Genomic DNA, 19601 nt, shown 5'->3' with positions numbered 1-19601 from the left:
AATTCTTCAGCACTCAGCCTTCTTTATGGCCCAACTCTCACATCTATACATGACTACTGGAAAAACCATAGCTTTGACTATATGGACCTTTGTTGGCAAAGTGATGTCTCTGCTTTTTATTATGCTGTCTAAGTTTGTCATAGCTTTCCTTCCAGGAAGCAAGTGTCTTATAATTTCATGGCCACAGTTGGTCTCAGTGATTGTGGAGCCCAGGGAAATAAAATCTGTCACTAGATTCTATCAATGGCTTGCTTATTTTAAATGCCTTTTAAATTCCCTCAAAAGCAAAAGAAAGAACTAACCAAAATGAACCACAAAATAAAAAAGACCACCCAAGGACTGTAGTCAGGTGCTCATTAGGCAGTTTGTCTACTTTGTGTTACCTCATCTTTTTATTAATTTCTTTTTTTAAATTGAAGTATAGTTAATTTACAATGTTGTGTTTCAAGTGTACAGCAAAGTGATTCAGTTATATATCAGTTGAGTTGAGTCTCTCAGTCGTGCCTGACTCTTTGCCACCCCATGGACTGCAGAACGCCATGCTTCCCAGTCCATCACCAACTCCAGATCTTGCTCAAGCTTATGTCAACTGAGTCAGTGATGCCATCCAACCATCTCATCCTCTGTCATCACCTTCTCCTCCCACCTTCAGTCTTTCCCAGCATCAGGTCCTTTTCCAGTGAGTCAGTTCTTTGCATCAGGTGGCCAAAGTATTGGAGCTTAAGCTTCAATATCAGTCCTTCCAATGAATATTCAGACTGATTTCCTTTAGGATGGACTGGTTGGATCTCTTTGCAGCCCAAGGGACTCTCAAGAGTCTCCTCCATTTATTTTTCTGGAATTGAGCTGCATAAGTTGCTTGTATATTTTTGAGATTAGTTGTTTCTCAGTTGCTTCATTTGCTATTATTTTCTCCCATTCCAAAGGCTGTCTTTTCACCTTGCTTATAGTTTCCTTTGTTGTGCAGAAGCTTTTAATTTTAATTAGATCCCATTTGTTTATTTTTGCTTATATTTCCAGAATTCTGGGAGGTGAATTGTAGAGGATCCTGCTGTGATTTATGTCAGAGAGTGTTTTGCCTATGTTCTCTAGGAGTTTTATAGTTTCTGGTCTTACATTTAGATCTTTAATCCATTTTGAGTTTATTTTTGTGTGTGGTGTTAGAAAGTGTTCTAGTATCATTCTTTTACAAGTGGTTGACCAGTTTTTCTAGCACCACTTGTTAAAGAGATTGTCTTTTCTCCATTGTATATTCTTGCCTCCTTTGTCAAAGATAAGGTGTCCATAGGTGCGTGGATTTATCTCTGGGCTTTCTATTTTGTTCCATTGGTCTATATTTCTGTCTTTGTGCCAGTACCATACTGTCTTGATGACAGTGGCTTTGTAGTAGAGCCTGAAGTCAGGCAGGTTGATTCCTCCAGTTCCATTCTTCTTTCTCAAGATTGCTTTGGCTATTCGAGGTTTTTTGTATTTCCATACAAATTGTGAAATTATTTGTTCTAGCTCTGTGAAAAATACCGCTGGTAGCTTGATAGGGATTGCATTGAATCTATAGATTGCTTTGGGTAGTATACTCATTTTCACTATATTGATTCTTCTGATCCATGAACATGGTATATTTCTCCATCTATTAGTGTCCTCTTTGATTTCTTTCATCAGTGTTTTATAGTTTTCTATATATAGGTCTTTAGTTTCTTTAGGTAGATACATTCCCAAGTATTTTATTCTTTTCGTTGCAATGGTGAATGGAATTGTTTCCTTAATTTCTTTTTCTGCTTTCTCATTATTAGTGTATAGGAATGCAAGGGATTTCTGTGTGTTGCTTTTATATCCTGCAACTTTACTATATTCATTGATTAGTTCTAGTAATTTTCTGGTGGAGTCTTTAGGGTTTTCCATGTAGAGGATCATGTCATCTGCAAACAGTGAGAGTTTTACTTCTTCTTTTCCAATTTGGATTCCTTTTATTTCTTTTTCTGCTCTAATTGCTGTGGCCAAAACTTCCAGCACTATGTTGAACAGTAGTGGTGAAAGTGGGCACCCTTGTCCTGTTCCTGACTTTAGGGGAAATGCTTTCAATTTTTCACCATTGAGGATAATGTTTGCTGTGGGTTTGTCATAGATAGCTTTTATTATGTTGAGGTATGTTCCTTCTATTCCTGCTTTCTGGAGAGTTTTTATCATAAATGGGTGCTGAATCTTGTCAAAGGCTTTCTCTGCATCTATTGAGATAATCATATGGCTTTCATTTTTCAATTTGTTAATGTGGTGATTGATTTGATTGATCAATTTGATCAATCAAATTGATTGATTTGTGGATATTAAAGAATCCTTGCATCCCTGGGATAATATCAGCAATTATATGCCAATAAAATGGACAACATGGAAGAAATGGACAAATTCTTAGAAAAGTACAACTTTCCAAAACTGAACCAGGAAGAAATAGAAAATCTTAACAACCCATCACAATCACGGAAATTGAAACTGTAATCAGAAATCTTCCAGCAAACAAAAGCCCAGATCCAGACAGCTTCACAGCTGAATTCTACCAAAAATTCTGAGAAGAGGTAACACCTATCCTACTCAAACTCTTCCAGAAAATTGCAAAGGAAGGTAAACTTCCAAACTTACTCTATGAGACCACCATCACCCTAATACCAAAACCTGACAAAGATGCCACAAGGAAAGAAAACTACAGGCCGATATCACTGATGAACATAGATGCAAAAATCCTTAACAAAATTCTAGCAATCAGAATCCAGCAACACATTAAAAAGATCATACACCATGACCAAGTGGGCTTTATCCCAGGGATGCAAGGATTCTTCAATATCCGCAAATCAATCAATGTAATTCACCACATTAACAAACTGAAAAATAAAAGCCAAAATGGGCCAAAGAACTAAATAGACATTTCTCCAAAGAAGACATACAGATGGCTAACAAACACATGAAAAGATTCTCAACATCACTCATTATCAGAGAAATGCAAATCAAGACCACAATGAGGTATCATTTCATGCCAGTCAGAATGGCTGCGATCCAAAAGTTCACAAGCAATAAATGCTGGAGAGGGTGTGGAGAAAGGGGAACCCTCTTACACTGTTGGTGGGAATGCAAACTAGTACAGCCACTATGGAGAACAGTGTGGAGATTCCTTAAAACACTGGAAATAGAACTGCCTTATGACCTGGCAATCCCACTGCTGGGCATACACACTGAGGAAACCAGAATTGAAAGAGACACGTGTACCCCAATGTTCATCGCAGCACTGTTTATAATAGCCGGGACATGGAAGCAACCTAGATGTCCATCAGCAGACGAATGGATAAGAAAGCTGTGGGACATATACACTATGGAGTTTTACTCAGCCATTAGAAAGAATACATTTGAATCAGTCCTAATGAGGTAGATGAAACTGGAGCCAATTATACAGAGTGAAGTAAGCCAGAAAGAAAAACACCAATACAGTATACTAACACATATATATGGAATTTAGAAAGATGGTAATGATAACCCTGTATGCAAGACAGCAGAAGAGACACAGATATAAAGAACAGACTTTTGGACTCTGTGGGAGTGGGAGAGGGGTGGGATGATTTGGGAGAATGGCATTGAAGCATGTATACTATAATGTAAGAAATGAATTGCTAGTCTAGGTTTGATACAGGATATAGGATGCTTGGGGCTGGTGCACTGGGATGACCCAGAGACATGATATGGGGAGGGTCGTGGGAGGAGGGTTCAGGGTTGGGAACTCATGTACACCTGTGGTGGATTCATGTCAATGTATGGCAAAACCAATACAGTATTGTAAAGTAAAAAAATAAAATTTAAATTAAAAAAGAAAAGTAAAAAAAAAAAAAAAAGAGTCTCCTCCAATACCACAGTACAAAAGCATCAATTCTTCAGCACTCAGCTTTCTTTAAAGTCCAACTCTCACATCCATACATGACTCCTGGAAAAACCATAGCTTTGACTAGATGGACCTTTGTTGGCAAAGTAATGTTTCTGCTTAATATGCTGTCTTGGTTGGTCATAGCTTTTCTTCCAAGAAGCAAGTGTCTTTTAATTTCATGGCTGCAGTCACCATCTGCAGTGATTTTGGAGCCCCCCAAAAATAAAGTCTCTCACTGTTTCCTTGTTTCTCCATCTATTTGCCATGACGTGATGGGACCAGATACCATGATCTTCGTTTTTTTGAAAGTTGAGTTTTCAGTCAACTTTTTCACTCTCCTCTTTCACTGTCAACAAGAGGCTCTTTAGTTCTTCTTTGCTTTCTGCCATAAGGGTGGTGTCATCTGCATATCTGAGGTTATTGATATTTCTCCCAGCAGTCTTGATTCCACCTTGTGCTTCATCCAGCCCAGCATTTCGCATTCACTCTGTATATAAGTTAAATAAGCAGGGTAACTAATACAGCCTTGACGTACTCCTTTCCCAATTTGGAACCAGTCTGTTGTTCCATGTCCATTTCTAACTGTTGTGTTTCTTGACCTGCATGCAGATTTCCCAAGAGGCAGGTCAGGTGTTCTGGTATTCCCATCTCTTTCAGAATTTTCCACAGTTTATTGTGATCCACACAGTCAAAGGCTTTGGCATAGTCAATAAAGCAACAGTAGATGTTTTTTTCTGGAATATTCTTGCTTTTTCAATGATCCATCGGATGTTGGCAATTTGATCTCTGGTTCCTCTGCCTATTATAAATCCACCTTGAGCATCTGGAAGTTCATGGTTAATATACTGTTGAAGCCTGGCTTGGAGAATTTTGAGCATGACTTTGCTAGCATGTGAGATGAGTGCAATTGTGTGGTAGTTTGAGCATTCTTTGGTATTATGTTTCTTTGGGATTGGAATGAAAACTGGCCTTTTCCAGTCCTCTGGCCACTGCTGAGTTTTCCAAATTTGCTGGCATATTGAGTGCAGCCCTTTCACAGCATCATCTTTCAGGATTTGAAACAGCTCAACTGGAATTCCATCACCTCCACTAGCTTTGTTCATAGTGATACTTTCTGAGGCCCACTTGACTTCACATTCCAGGATGTCTGGCTTTAGGTGAGTGATCCCACCATCGTGGTTATCAAGGTCATGAAGATCTTGACCACCTCTTCTTAAAATCTTCTGTTTCTGTTAGGTCCATACTGTTTCTGTCCTTTGTTGTACCCATCTTTGCATGAAATGTTCCCTTGGTATCTCTAATTTTTTTGAAGTGATCGCTAGTCTTTCTCATTATACATATTTTTTCTTTTTCAGATTCTTTTCCTTTCGAGGTTGTTTCAAGATATTGAGCATAGTTCCCTGTGCTAAACAGTAGGTCCTTATTGTTTACTAGTCTATAGTAACATGTATCTGCTAGTCCCAAACTTCTAATTTATCCTTCCTACCCTTCCCGTTTGCTAACCATAAGTGTGTTGTCTGTCTATTTCTGTCATGTAAATGATTTCATATGTACCTTTCTTTCATCTTTTATACTTTAAAGTATTTATCTGTGTACATATACTTCAATTTATTTATTCTTTGACTGCACCATGTGGCATGTTAAGTCCCCAATCAGGAATCGAACCTGCATCCCCTGCATTGCAAATATGGAGACTTAACCACTGGACTGCCAGAGAAGTCCCTCCCCACTTTTTTTCCTTTTGGCCACACCCTTGAAGGAACTGTGTTTCCTGACTAGGGACTGATCCTGATGGGGGCAGTGAAGGCACGAAGCCCTAAGGCAACAGGTTCCCTGGACCATTTTTCTTCGATTCCACAAATGAGTGATATGATGTTTGTCTTTCGCTGTCTGACTTATTTCACTTAGTATGATAATCTCTGGAGCCATTCACGTTGCTGCAGATGGTATTGTTTCATTCTTTCTTTATGCCTGAGTAGTAATACTCTGTTGTATATTATACCACGTTTTCTTTATTCAGTCATCTGACAATGGATATTTAGGTTGCTTCCATGTCTTGGTTGCTGTAAACATCGGGGTGCCCATATCTTTTTGAATTGGTCTTTTGTCTAGATACCTGCCCAAGAGTAGGATTGCAGGATCACATGGTAACTATTTTTAGTTTAAGGGACCTCCATACTGTTCTCCATAATGTTTTGATAACTTAACTAGAAATACGCCTGTTTGTAATATTGAAATTTTAGTAGAGGGTTTTATCTTTGGGAATTTTGTTCTCAACAGAACCAATGACCTCTCCTGAATGGAGCTATTACTATTTTGTGTAGAGAAGGAGATGTAGTGCTTTTCTAATACTCTGAAGAAAAAACTTTATCATAAAGGCTACTGTCATGCCATGCATACCATATGACAATAAGTACTTTGATAACTTTTCTCTCTCATGAGCAGTGACTATCTAGTCCCAGATAAATGCCCACGTGCCCAAAACCAATTCAAAATGACATCTGTTTTTACCCCAAGTTTAACCAATATTTAGAATTGCAAGTAAAGTAATGATTTCTCTCTCATTTAAAATTATTTCATTTAGGGATTAGACTTGTCTCTAAGATAAGATGACATACAACTGATTTAAATAAATCTCAAATACTTGTTTACTAACCACTGTCCATAATTTTAGTATTTTAACTTGGATGTATCTAATATCAGTTTGGTTCAGAAATATTTGCCGAAAATTGTAATTATACCTAAGAATTAGTATGTTTTCATTTACCTTCCTTAGTAACTGTGTTTTAACATTGCAGTGTTTATGGTTTCAAAACACATCAGGGAAAATCTGCTGGTCATGGCAGAAATAACATATAAAAAACTAATGAAACTGAAAGATGGAAATGAAAGGGGAGAGTGAAAAAGTTGGCTTAAAACTCAACATACAGAAAACTAAGGTCATGGCATCCAGTCCCATCACTTCATGGCAAATAGATGGGGAAACAATGGAAACAGTGAGAGACATTATTTTCTTGTGCTCCAAAATCACTGCAGATGGTGACTGCAGCCATGCAATTAAAAGATGCCTGCTCCTTGAAAGAAAAGCTATGATCCAACCAGTCTATTCTAAAGGAGATCAGCCCTGGGTGTTCTTTGGAAGGAATGATGCTAAAGCTGAAACTCCAGGACTTTGGCCACCTCACGTGAAGAGTTGACTCATTGGAAAAGACTCTGATGCTGGGAGGGATTGGGGGCAGGAGGAGAAGGGGACAGAGGATGAGATGGCTGGATGGCATCACCGACGCGATGGACGTGAGTCTAAGTGAACTCCGGGAGTTGGTGATGGACAGGGAGGCCTGGCGTGCTGCAAATCATGGGGTCGCAGAGTTGGACACAACTGAGCAACTGAACTGAACTGAACCGTTTCCTTTCTAAAACACACTTATTTTATTCTTCACCAATTAGATTCCTAGCATTATCATTTTGTTGTTTTACAAACTAGCAGTTATTTTGGAAATGTTAAATAAACAGATTTCAACATCAGACTTACAGGTCAATCCGGATCTCTTAAGAAGTCTCCTGTGGCCATGTGCGTGTCTTTGTGAGAAACTCTTAATACTATTTATAATCCAATTTCACGAGCCCTTCCATCTTTTATTGGAATCTAAGTCTCTCCAGAGTATTAAAGGACTGATCATTGTGTCAGAGATCTGAAGCTATAAGATGTCCTTAATATTGTAGTTGGTATTTAATAATTACTCTATCAGAGTTTAACTGAAAAAGATTAAGATTTTTCCACTTAAAAATCAAAGTCACTTGGCTTTACTGAGTCTTATCATGATGAAATCTAGCACATTGTTACTAGTAGTGAGTGAGTGATAGTTGCTTAATCGTCTGACTCTTTGCGACCCCATGGACTGTAACTCGCCAGGCTCCTCTGTCCATGAAATTCTCCAGGCAAGAATACTGGAGTGGGCTGCCATTTCCTTCTCCAGTGTTACTGGTGGAATTTCCTATAAATAATTAAGATGAAGTAATTTAGATTCATTTATTCAAGTATCTGTTGAGTACCATATGTGTGTCACTGTTTAAGTGCTTAGGATATATATTGGTAATTCCTTATACCATGACAATATATATTATTAAAGAGCAAGATAGGAGATAAAATAGTAGCAAATAAATATACCTTATGGGATATTAGACGTTGATAAATATGTGAATAATGAGAATAGTAAATCAGAATCAGATGTTTGGAAATACAGAACAAGAAATGAGTTTGTATTAAAATTCTAAATATTCTGGACATAGTAGAACTTACTGCCAAGGCGATACATTCTGAGAGAGAGCAGTCTAACACACTAGCTTATAAAGTACTCTAATTTTAGAATGACTAAAGTTATTTCTCTAAATACATGTGATCTTTAGACATCTCAGTTTTCCTTCTTAATGGCTTAAACCTTTTAGAGCAATTCCTAGGAAAAGCCCTTGCATATCTTTACACATCTATGAAAAGCCATTTTATGTGAAGTCTTTGTATATCATACATCTAGTATTTCCATACCTACTAGTAGCCATCTCTCAGTTTAATCTTCTAGATCATTTCCAACCTTGATTTACTAGGCAATTGATGTACATTTTTATATTCATTATATAGCATAGATATATGGATACTTTGATACCAAATTACTGTTTCATCTTTAATGTAGACCCTCTCAAATTAGAGAGTCTGTGTTACCACATCTTTTCATTATAGTATTGCCATTCATATTTATTTTCCTGCATACATATGGTATTTTTCTTGTTGTTTTGTTTAAGCTCTCTGCAAATCAAGGAACTGTTTTGTCATTATGTTTCAAAATTTCCCCCAGTTTATTATTACTTAACTTAGTCATTTGACATTTAATGTATCTGTATATAGAAAACAAAAGGTATAAATGAATTTGGGTTTTTTTAATATTTTGTGTAAGTTTATTGATTTTTTTTCTGAGTGTGGCTTTTGATCCATTTTCTATGATTTTATGCTTTTGAACAAGTCTAAATTTATATACTAAATATGTAATAGTAAAGTTTATTTATTTTTATGGATTGAAATATCTCACTCTGAAATGATTCTAGATAGACACTAAAGAGGAGACAAAGCAAGCCCTGGCTCTATGAAGGTACCATTTATTAAATTTACAATTTCTCATTTCTTGATTTACATTAGTCCTGGAAAATCCCATGGACAGAGGAGCTTGGTAGGCTACAGTCCATGGGGTCGCGAAGAGTTGGACACAATGGACTGACTTCACTTTCACTGCAATTGAAGTCCGCCAGAATTAAATATAAATCTTAAACACATAAATATCCTTAAAAAGGGATAAACAGAAGTAGTGAAATGCTGCAAGAATAAAGGTCAATCAGAAACGTTGTTTTAGTGGCAAAGTGGAAGAATTGTGCCACTGGACATCAGAAGCTCACTACTAGTTACATAGTATTAAGCCTTAGCTTTCCCACAAACAGTCTGCCTGCAGTGCAGGAGACCTGGGTCCAATCCCCAGGTCAGAAAGATTCCCTGGAGAAGGGAGTGGCAACCTACTCCAGTATTCTTGCCTGGAAAATCCCATGGACGGAGGAGCTTGTAGGCTATGGGATCCATGGGGTTACAAAGAGTCGGACATGACTGAGTGACTAACACTTTCCCACTAATGAAACAGGAAGGTAGGACTATCTTACTGGTTTCCAAGCAATGTTTGAAAGACTCCCTATAGAGCTAAGAAAAACACTGAAAGGGTCTGTGAAGCTAAAATGAAGCTTTGTGTTCAACCTCATCTATCACTAGAAACTCAGATTAACTCTGACAGCTGAAAAATAAAAACAAACTTCTGAGGGTTAGGTTTCCTCTTTCCACCCAATATAAGCCAACTGCAGGTAAATATACCGTGAAATGGGCTCATGCCTCTGCATGTGTAAAGTGAGTGTTTCCATAAACATCTAATGACTGGTAAAAATGTTCTAAATTGCACACCTGTGTGATAGTCAGAAAAGTCCTTTGATCCTGATGTAATTATTTATATAAAGGAACAGATTGGCTTTGCTGGATTCACTGACTTATAAACTGCATCTCTACATTTCTGCCATTTCAAGGCTGTCTTGATTAAGATGTAGAAAGGAATTAAGTTTATTCAAGTTGGATTAATGAAATGCTGAATTCAACAGAGTGTTATAATGCTTTGTGTCCTTGCTTCTCTCTCACTTTTAAAAAAATTCTTTTTTCCTTCCTCCTCGAGTTTAATATATGATTCTTTTACAGAAAGTACTCGTATAAAGGGTTTGAGAACCACATATGTGGCCATTTTATATCGGTTGCAGTGTTTTGAAATTATGGTTTCGTTATCTCTTGGCCTGCTTTTTAGAAAGAAAAATACGTGTATCACCATCATTATAAGCTTTGGAACACTATTGAGATTGAAGTGCTATGCTTGCAAAAAAAATTGATTCTAACAAATGGTGTGCTTGGAATTTTTCTTTCTACTGAGTTTTTATTCATATTTTAAATTCTCACATGGTGTTCTGAAACAGTTACAATGAACCAGAGGGCTGGCTTCAGCTTTGCAAATATATTAAAAGAAATTATTGGACATTTCAGTTCATCGAGAAATAGCATCTGAGGGGGGGTGGGAAATAAACCTTTGCCAGCTAGTGTCAACACAAGGTGCAAGAAGAATTGAATCAGTATTATTGCTTTCCATTGACAAGCACAAAATTGTACTATCTCTGAGAGGAACTATTTGTAAACTTCTTGGAACATAGCTACCTTTGAATTCATTTCTTACTAAGATCGGAGAAGGTGATGGCACCCCACCCCAGTACTCTTGCCTGGAAAATCCCATGGATGGAAGAGCCTGGTGGGCTGCAGTGCATGGGGTCGCTAAGAGTCAGACACGACTGAATGACTTCTCTTTCACTTTTCACTTTCATGCATTGGAGAAGGAAATGGCAACCCACTCCAGTGTTCTTGCCTGGAGAATCCCAGGGACGGGGGAGCCCGGTGGGCTGCCGTCTAAGGGGTCGCACAGAGTCTGACACGACTGAAGCGACGCAGCAGCAGCAGCATAAGGTACCTTGGCAATACTGCCTTAATACCGCTGTGCTTGAGCTTACACGATGCACCCCGTTTAGACTTACAGACGTTGATGGTGTTGTTTAAACACCGACTGTGGGACACAGTACCCTGGGAGTACATTCACTGAGATCCAAAAACAGGAGAAGCTGTTACACACCATCAGGACCCGCTGTCACCTTTGGACGCAAAGAGACATGTGGGTTTCCTACAGCGTCTCCGGTGCAGTTTCACGGTTCACCACGAACAGCACCCAAACGATGATGTACAATGTCTCGTCCACGGCTGACAGTTTACAAATCACCCCTTACGTGTTGCTTCAAATTCTAAATGGTATCAATCAACTTGTAACTAAGAAAAACTTTGAATGGGTTGTGTCTTCCTGACAACATGTCTTACAATAACTGTGTAAAATACCACACTGCCTCTGGGTTACCCAGAGACTGATGTTTCTGTATTGTGATTATGCAGGATATTTGCTCAGCCACACTTTTCCTATAAACCATCACACCGAACTTTGGGTTTCAAATCGAAGAATGAGGAGGAATAAGGCAGGTAGAAGTTACCTAAGACCATTTGGTGTGTGGGCTTCACCTCTATGCAAGTTTATGAGATGGTAAGTAAGCCACTGGCTATGTGGGGGTCAGGAATTACTTGTCCACTAGTCTGTATTTTTGATTACCAGGGACAATGAGAAACCAGGTTTTATGCTCTTCTGAAAGAGGGGAAGACCTTTTAAATCTGAGTTACCATGGAATCTGACAACATCCCACATATTTACTTAGGTCACTGCTGTTTAGCTTGTGTTTTCTTTTTATATAAATTATTAATGAAGTCTGTATATCAGAGACAATATCAGTGTAAGTAAATACAAAGGAGCTTTCTATACCTCTTGCTTAGTATATTTACTGTTTTAATAAATGTTTTATTTCCACTAAGCAGCCCAAATTTCAAATTAAATATAAATGATCATGTAGGAATTAGTTTCCCTTTATAGGGCAAAAATAATTTCTGAGATAAATATAGACAAATAACCGCACACATGTATAGACATTCATATACACCTTTGGGATAGTTCAGTGGAGTGTTTTGTTTTGTTTTAGCTGAAACTGTTTCCATTTCTATAGCTATTAGGTTTGAAAGTTGCCTTCTGTGTGATAATTATTCTTCTAATTCCTCTCTGTAGGGGCTGAAAATGCCAAGACTCTAAAAGGAATCAGAACATCCCCCTCCATTCCTTTCAGGATATTTTAATGATTATGATCCTATTACAGATACAGCATTTTCTTTTCCCTCTTTAAAGAAGTAGGATGAGTAAAGGAAACAGACAACTAACATTAAATTGCCAAAGTCAAGGTAAGAATTGGAACTTCTTACCTGCATAAATGCATTTTTTTACAACATTGCATTGGAAATCACTAAGAAAACCTTGTTTTTTAAGAATGTGTCCTTAAATTGTATGCTTTCCTGCCATTAAACATTTATTTTCTTCAAATAAATCAAGAATGTCATTCATACAAAGCCTTATTATCTTATCATAAGCTACAACTAGGCTTATTGAATATGAATACACTCTGTAGTTAGATGCATTATAAAATGCTGTGCTCTGCTTTGGGGAGAAAAACATTCCTTTTCCATGTCACATTGGCTTATGAATATTATAACAGTTCTTTTCTGTTCACATTCAGTGAACTGAGACAACCTTCACTCCAGTATTTGGAATCTCCTTCTGTAAATGTATCTTATGAGAATGCATATTCAATGTTTGAATGTCTCTGAAGGAAAACCAATATGGGAAGTTTATAACCTTTATGGTTACTTTGGGTTTTATTTCATTTTTCAGTATATATCAGACAAATTTTTTCATATGTTCCCTTTTCAAAGAGCAGTTAAATAGATTTCACAGAGTAGATGATGCTACTGTTTTTCTCACCAGGAAAGTTTTATTTTGGCAAAGGGCGTACATAACAGTTATCTTCCCTGATTAACAGCCTATGCGAGCATCATGGCTACTTAGGTTATGTAACCCTTTGCCTTCTGAATAGTTCAGATATTTTTATTTAGAAAATACTAGAAGGTTCTCTTTCCAATCACTGAATAAAAAATGTTATTCTTATTAAACATCTGAATTTAGAAACTATATGCAGAATACACAGATGGTAGACAGCATTGTGAAGTCCAGGGCCAAGAAAGGTAAGAATTTTTTATGCTGGGAGGAATCTTTCCCTACCTCTTTCTTGTCACTTGTAAAAATGTATATAACTGTTAAGTGTAAAGCGATCCCAAAGCAGAGCTAATAGTCAATTAACATGCTTTTATTGGGGCAAAATAGTTCTAGTTCAGTAAATCCGTTAAAAAGTAAATGAGATCTGGGCTGAAGCCTGGCGAGCCCGTCTCCATGGAAGCGTGTCCTGTGAGCCCTCCGCAGCCCATGTTCCCAGCAGCTCAGGTCTGGGCACCTGGGCTCTGGAGCCAGTATCTGGGGAAGCCAGTACGTCCCCTGACCTCCAAGGAAGTCCTCACATTTCTGTGGCTCTGGAGCATTATCATCAAGAGCAAGGCCACATCTCTCAGAAGCGTCTAAGTGTCCTTCTAAGACCATGCACCATGAATCTGGATTCCTACTAAATGAGAACAGGAGAATATACAGCAGGATGATCTGTCTTCAACCCCGTGCATCTCTTACAGGAGGAAACACCCCATCGCGTCCTGGGCTGGAGGCCCTCCTGAAGGGTCTGTTCCTTGTGATGTGATTTCAGCTTTCATCCACTCCCCTGGCTGGATCCGTCACACTGGGGATGACTACCTGAACACTGGGAGCTGAAAGTCTCTTCTCTGGCGTCACAGGTAATTTATGGGGGCAGACCTTTTTTTTACATGGACATATTGAAGAACTGTCAGATCGTGTTGATGAAGTACTCGGCTCAGGAGGCACACTGCCCAGGCTGAAAACAAGATGATGGTAAAGCATCCTACCTTGGCATCTGCCAGCAAGTTCTCTATGCTTTGGCTTGATTTCCCAATAAATAAGCCAGGGATGATGATGGTGATGATACTAACAATAGGACTTACCTCACAGGATTGTTTCAAATATATGAAATTAATCTAGATAAGATAACATGGCAAAATCTAGAACATGGTAGACACGTGTTTGGCTCCTAAATTACTCTAAGTAGATATCCTACAGGGAAATTATGATACAGTAGAATTACATTATTCAAAAGGATTATTTGCACACAGCAAGCAGTAGTCATACTCTGCATTTTTGCAGCATCCCTGAACCAGGGGTGCAGCCATCTCAGAGATTCAGGGGATTAAGGGATGGAGCCTCTGACAACTGAGCATTTATCCTCAGGCTTCTCTGTAACCACTGCAGTAGGGGACATCAACCCAGGGTGGGATGGGGGGGGGCTCATCTGAGAGCTCAAAAGAGGCCCCCAGTTCAGCCTGATTGGCTGGGAGGTTCAGGAAGGGTAAGGCTGTGTTTTCTAGGCGGGTGTGTTAGTTTTCTACCACTATGAAAACAAAGCAGCACAAAATTAGTGGCTTAAAACAGTGCCAATGGATTGTCTTTGTGGCAGTCAGAAATCCGAAATGCGTCTCAGTGGAGACAGAATCACCATGGTGACAGGGTTGTGCTGCTTCCTTCCTTCCGGAGGCTCTTGGGGAGAATCCATTTCCTTGCCATCTCCAGGTTAGAACCCACCCCCATTCCCTGGATCAGGGCCCCTTCCCTCATCTCCAAAGCCAGCAACTGAGGCAGAGTCCTCCTCACATCACGCTGCCTTCCTCTCACTTGTCTTCAGCCTCCACCTTCAATTTAAGGACACCTCTGGGCAATGGCACCCCACTCCAGTACTCTTGCCTGGAAAGTCCCATGGGCGGAGGAGCCTGGTGGGCTGCAGTCCATGGGGGTCACTGGGAGTTGGACACAACTGAGCGACTTTGCTTTCACTTTTCACTTTCATGATTGGAGAAGGAAATGGCAACCTACTCCATTGTTCTTGCCTGGAGAATCCCAGGGACGGGGGAGCCTGGTGGGCTGCTGTCTATGGGGTCGCACAGAGTCAGACACAACTGAAGCGACTTAGCTTAGCTTAGCTTGCTATTATATTGTCATATAATAATATTGTTCCCTGATAGCTCAGTTGGTAAAGAATCTGCCTGCAATGCGGGAGACCTGAGTTCAGTTCCGGGGTTGGGAAGATCCCCTGGAGAAGGGAAAGGCTACCCACTTCAGCATTCTGGCCTGGAGAATTCCATGCACTGTATAGTCCATGGGGTCACAAGAGTTAGACATAATTGAGCAACTTTCACTTCACTTGAGGCAGGGTGGGGCGGGGCAATTCATTCCACTTAGCACTGAATGCTAAGGGACAAACTGGGAAGGAAGGAAGAAACACACCACAATACTAAGGATTGAATTTTTTTTTTTTTTCAGCTGCAGTGCGGGGCAGGCAGTTCCCTGTCCAAGAATCAAACCTGTGACCCCTGCAGTGGAAGCAGTCTCAACCACTAGACCACTAGGTAAGTCCCTGAAAATGTTTTTTAATATACAAAGTTACGAAAGGAAAAAAATACCTCCCCTTCCCACACAGTTGATCACAAACAGAGGAAATTCGACTTAGCAAGGCTTTCCAAGATCGCTTGCTTAAAAATTCTCAAATAGGTTAATATTACCAAAATGCCTTCCTGTTCGTTTTTGAGAGAAATTCACAGAGTGTAATGAAAGCATCCAGTCATCTGATTACACAATAAATGGGGGAAACTGAGGGATGGTTTCATCTTTGCTCTGTACAGACTCTGTTCACATTCTATCAGCATTAATTTGCAAACCTCATGTCCTTTATTATTACTTGTTTTGTACTGTCCATCAGTCTTATCAGAAAAACAAAATCAGGTTGTAGGTCATCAATGAAGTCAATCCAAACAGGAAGAAAAATAAAAACAAAGAGAGTAAAAAGATAATACTGATTGTATTTAAGCTTATCCTGCTCTGGTTTTGCTTTCATGTAAAGTTATAAAGTAAAAACAATATATACTTATCATTTTTTAAAAATCAACACATGGAGTACGTTAAATAATATTTCACAAACCTTCCATAATACCCCTGATTCCAGTTTTCATTCTTAAGTACAGTTCCCATTAATATTTGGGATGCATCTTTCTTGGTATTTTTTATGCATGCTCATGTGCCCATTAAATAATCAGGATGAAAATATGTATTGCTCTGCAGTGTGTTCTGGTTTGAGATGACAGAGTTGAATTAGGAAACATTTACATCTTTGATATTTAATATTTCTCTCCAGGAAGAAGAGATGTCTTTCCACTATATCAGAATCTCTTATCTGTGTGCTCTAGTTAGAGTTCTAAGGCTTTCTATGTAACAACCAGACATTTTTTTGAGACTTACTCATAGTGTGTTTTAATTCTCTTTCCTCTCTTTGTTTCTGTTAATGGTCAATTTACCTACCCCACTCTTTCCTTTTGGAAACATTCTTCCGCCACATCCTGCAGTCAGGAAACCATTGTTTCCTTGTTCTAGTTCAAGGATACAGTCACCTACAACTTCTGGCCTCCTTAGTGTCCACCTTCTCCATAGCTTTTCCAAGCACTGTGGGTGAAGCTTTCCTGTTATTCCTATGATGGAACAGGTTTTCAGAAAGAGTCAGTTGTTGTTGTTGTTTTTTAATATTTAGCAGTTTGTGGAATTTCCCCATTTTCCATCCATGTACCCCAGGGCCATCTCCAGTGGGGACACTGCATGAATTCCAGCCCTGGCCCAGCAGCCACAACCTAGTTTTACAAACTCTGATACACAGTAACCTCTGTGGTGACTACTTTCTCATCAGTCAAGAGGGCTGGGGTAGGTGGGGTTCAAAGCACATTATGAGCCCTGATGATAGCTCAGTTGGTAAAGATTCGCCTGCAATGCAGGAGACTGCGGTTTGATTCCTGGGTCGGGAAGATCTGCTGGAGAAGGGATAGGCTACCCACTCCAGTATTCTTGGGCTTCCCTTGTGGCTCAACTGGTAAAGAATCCACCTGCAATGCAGGAGACCTGGGTTCGATCCGTGGGTTGGGAAGATCCACTGGAGAAGGGATAGCTACACACTCCCATATTCTTGAGTTTCCCTGGTAGCTCAGCTGGTAAAGAATCCACCTGCAATGCAGGAGACCTGGGTTCAATTCCTGGGTCAGGAAGATCTGCTGGAGAAGGGAAAGGCTACCCACTCCAGTATTCTGGCCTGGAGAATTCCATGGACTGTATAGTCTGTGGGGTCACAAAGAGTCGGCCGTGACTGAGAGACGTTCACTTTCACTTAGTGAGCCCTGGGGGTTCTGTGGGGCAACTCTGGGATGGAGGGTAGGCTGGAGATGAAGCTTGTCCTACTTCAGAGAGCTCATATTTTACAGCTGAAAATCATTTTGTTTTGTCTTTTACCTAATAGAAGCCTGATCCTTAAGCAAAATACAGAAAATCACTAAATATATTCCTTATATCAACATCTCTGAGAGGATCATATAGAATCTTCTGTTTTAGGAACTGAACATAAAATACCTGTAGAACTTATCTGCTGCTGCTGCTAAGTCTCATCAGTCGTGTCTGACCTTGTGCGACGCCATAGACGGAAGCCCACCAGGCTCCTCTGTCCCTGGGATTCTCCAGGCTAGAACTTATCTAAAATTACCTAAACCAAGTCCTAATTTACTCTTTACTTAATTTAAAAAAAAATGTGTAGGTTCTCTGCATTTTAGTAGACTCGGCTCCTTTTAATCTGGTATTTGTATTATCAAAAGCACATATATTTGATATGTTATAATTGGAGCACCTTTTCCTCACTGTAAAAATTCAGACCTCTTCTGGAAACTTTGGTTTCTTTTTCTAACAGCTACTTTCCAACCTACCCTACTTTCCCAAACAAGATTGATTTCTCCCAGTCATAGGAATCTACTGGTTCAAACCTCCCACAGCTAAATTTATTTTATAATTACTTTAAGTTGTGCTACACTAGAAATGGTAAGGGATGGTCACAGTATAGTTACTAAGAGTACAAGTAGCTGGATATTTTGGCCATGTGTTTGTATATTCACGTGTTCCTTGCCGCAACGATGGTTTGAGCAAGGTAATTAATCTCTGTGTATCTCTTTTTTTCAGAATCTCTAAAATGCTTTTATGAAAGTTAAATGTTATAGGTTTTATATGTTAATCACTTGGTACAGTGCCTAGCATATAGGAGACTGCAGTTGGCTGATAACATTGAATTGTATGCTTTTTCTGTGTCAGCCCAAGAAACTAAAACCTTACCATCTAGTGCCAAATTAAATATACACACACATGCTATAAATTTTGTTATCATTATTGAAAGAGGTTAACTTGGAGCAGTTTAGGTATTTCTATTTCCTATATTTTTTTAATGAAAAAATTTAGGAATTCATGAAAGTACATGATGGATCCTTATTGTTTAATCACGGAAAATATAATCTAGACAAAATAATAATACACAGAACACCATGGAGCAGATAATCCTGTGTATCACTGGACCACTAACACAGAGGGAGGAAATACAGAGTATATATAAAGGCTAAAACTTCACCTGCCCAGCATCCAGAGCAGACATTGAAAAATTGATAATGTCCCTCTTTGCAGATATGTGGAATGATCTTACTATTCTCAGCACACACTTCAGGCAGCCACCATCATAACCACCATAAATGCATAAGGGATGAGTCCTATTTTTATCACCCCCATTCTCAGGTAATGCTATGAAGAAGGGCTCAAAAATACACAGAGAATGGCAATGAGTTAATTTCCTCCAGATAAAAATAAGCAGGAAACCAATAAGTAGCAAACAAAACCATGTCCCTGTAACTAAAACATACTTAGAAAAATGTGCCTAAAATGAATAGTCAATATAACAAAGACGGGAAAGAAAGTGCAACATTGAGCTTACCTTTAAAACCTGATTTAAAAGAGTATTTTTTTTTTTACCACAACTGAGAATAATTGTGATGCAATGGAGACTCAGTAAAATCATATTACTCAAATACAGAACTGAAATGTATGTAAATTTGTAACTAGTTGCAGGATGAACTTAATTTTCAAACATACAAAGTAAATTCCTTAATATTGCACTTTAATTGTCGTCAAGTTCTTAAAACAGGTTTTGTAAAATATATTCTGATTTAAATCCTTTCAGGATATAATTTCTTCTAAAAATATGTTTTTAGAGCATTATTTGTCTAGTTGTTGACATTATACTGGAAAGCGTGGAAACAGAGAGCATGTAAAACTCAAGTAAAATAACCTGTATACTTGTTTTCAAGTATAGAACCCTAAAATACTAGAACTAAAAGCCTTTTTAAGGATTAACTGCTCCAATCTTCCTCAGCCTTCCCTTTAACCATTTATATTTTTATCTTATATGTAAGAGATCTGTATTCTCTTAAGAGTGTGTGTGTGTGTGTGTGTGTTATATATAAATATGTATCTCTAGAAATCACCTGGGTTTTTTTAATGAGATGACATAAATAATTTAATGTCTTTTCCCTTTTTTTTGCATATTAAAATGAGACTCAGAAGGGTCAAGTGACGTGGCCGAGCATATAGTCAATCAG

At 38.7% G+C, this 19601-nt stretch overlaps 1 long non-coding RNA gene across 1 annotated transcript in view; it reads left to right on the top strand.

The window, feature by feature from the left end:
* Positions 1-19601, top strand: part of LOC138418367 (uncharacterized) — a 501494-nt gene that overhangs the window by 472011 nt on the left and 9882 nt on the right. Inside the window, exons 4-7 of the long non-coding RNA XR_011248521.1 lie at positions 11454-11598; positions 12169-12338; positions 13671-13829; positions 15424-15509. This is a non-coding gene — a long non-coding RNA (uncharacterized lncRNA). The remainder of the gene's footprint in view (positions 1-11453; positions 11599-12168; positions 12339-13670; positions 13830-15423; positions 15510-19601) is intronic.

The sequence above is a fragment of the Ovis canadensis genome, chromosome 14 (genome assembly GCF_042477335.2).
Source record: "Ovis canadensis isolate MfBH-ARS-UI-01 breed Bighorn chromosome 14, ARS-UI_OviCan_v2, whole genome shotgun sequence".
NCBI classification, from domain to species: domain Eukaryota; kingdom Metazoa; phylum Chordata; class Mammalia; order Artiodactyla; family Bovidae; genus Ovis; species Ovis canadensis.
The sequence above is the reverse complement of the archived record's forward strand: the minus strand, read 5'-3'. Positions and strand labels throughout refer to the sequence as shown.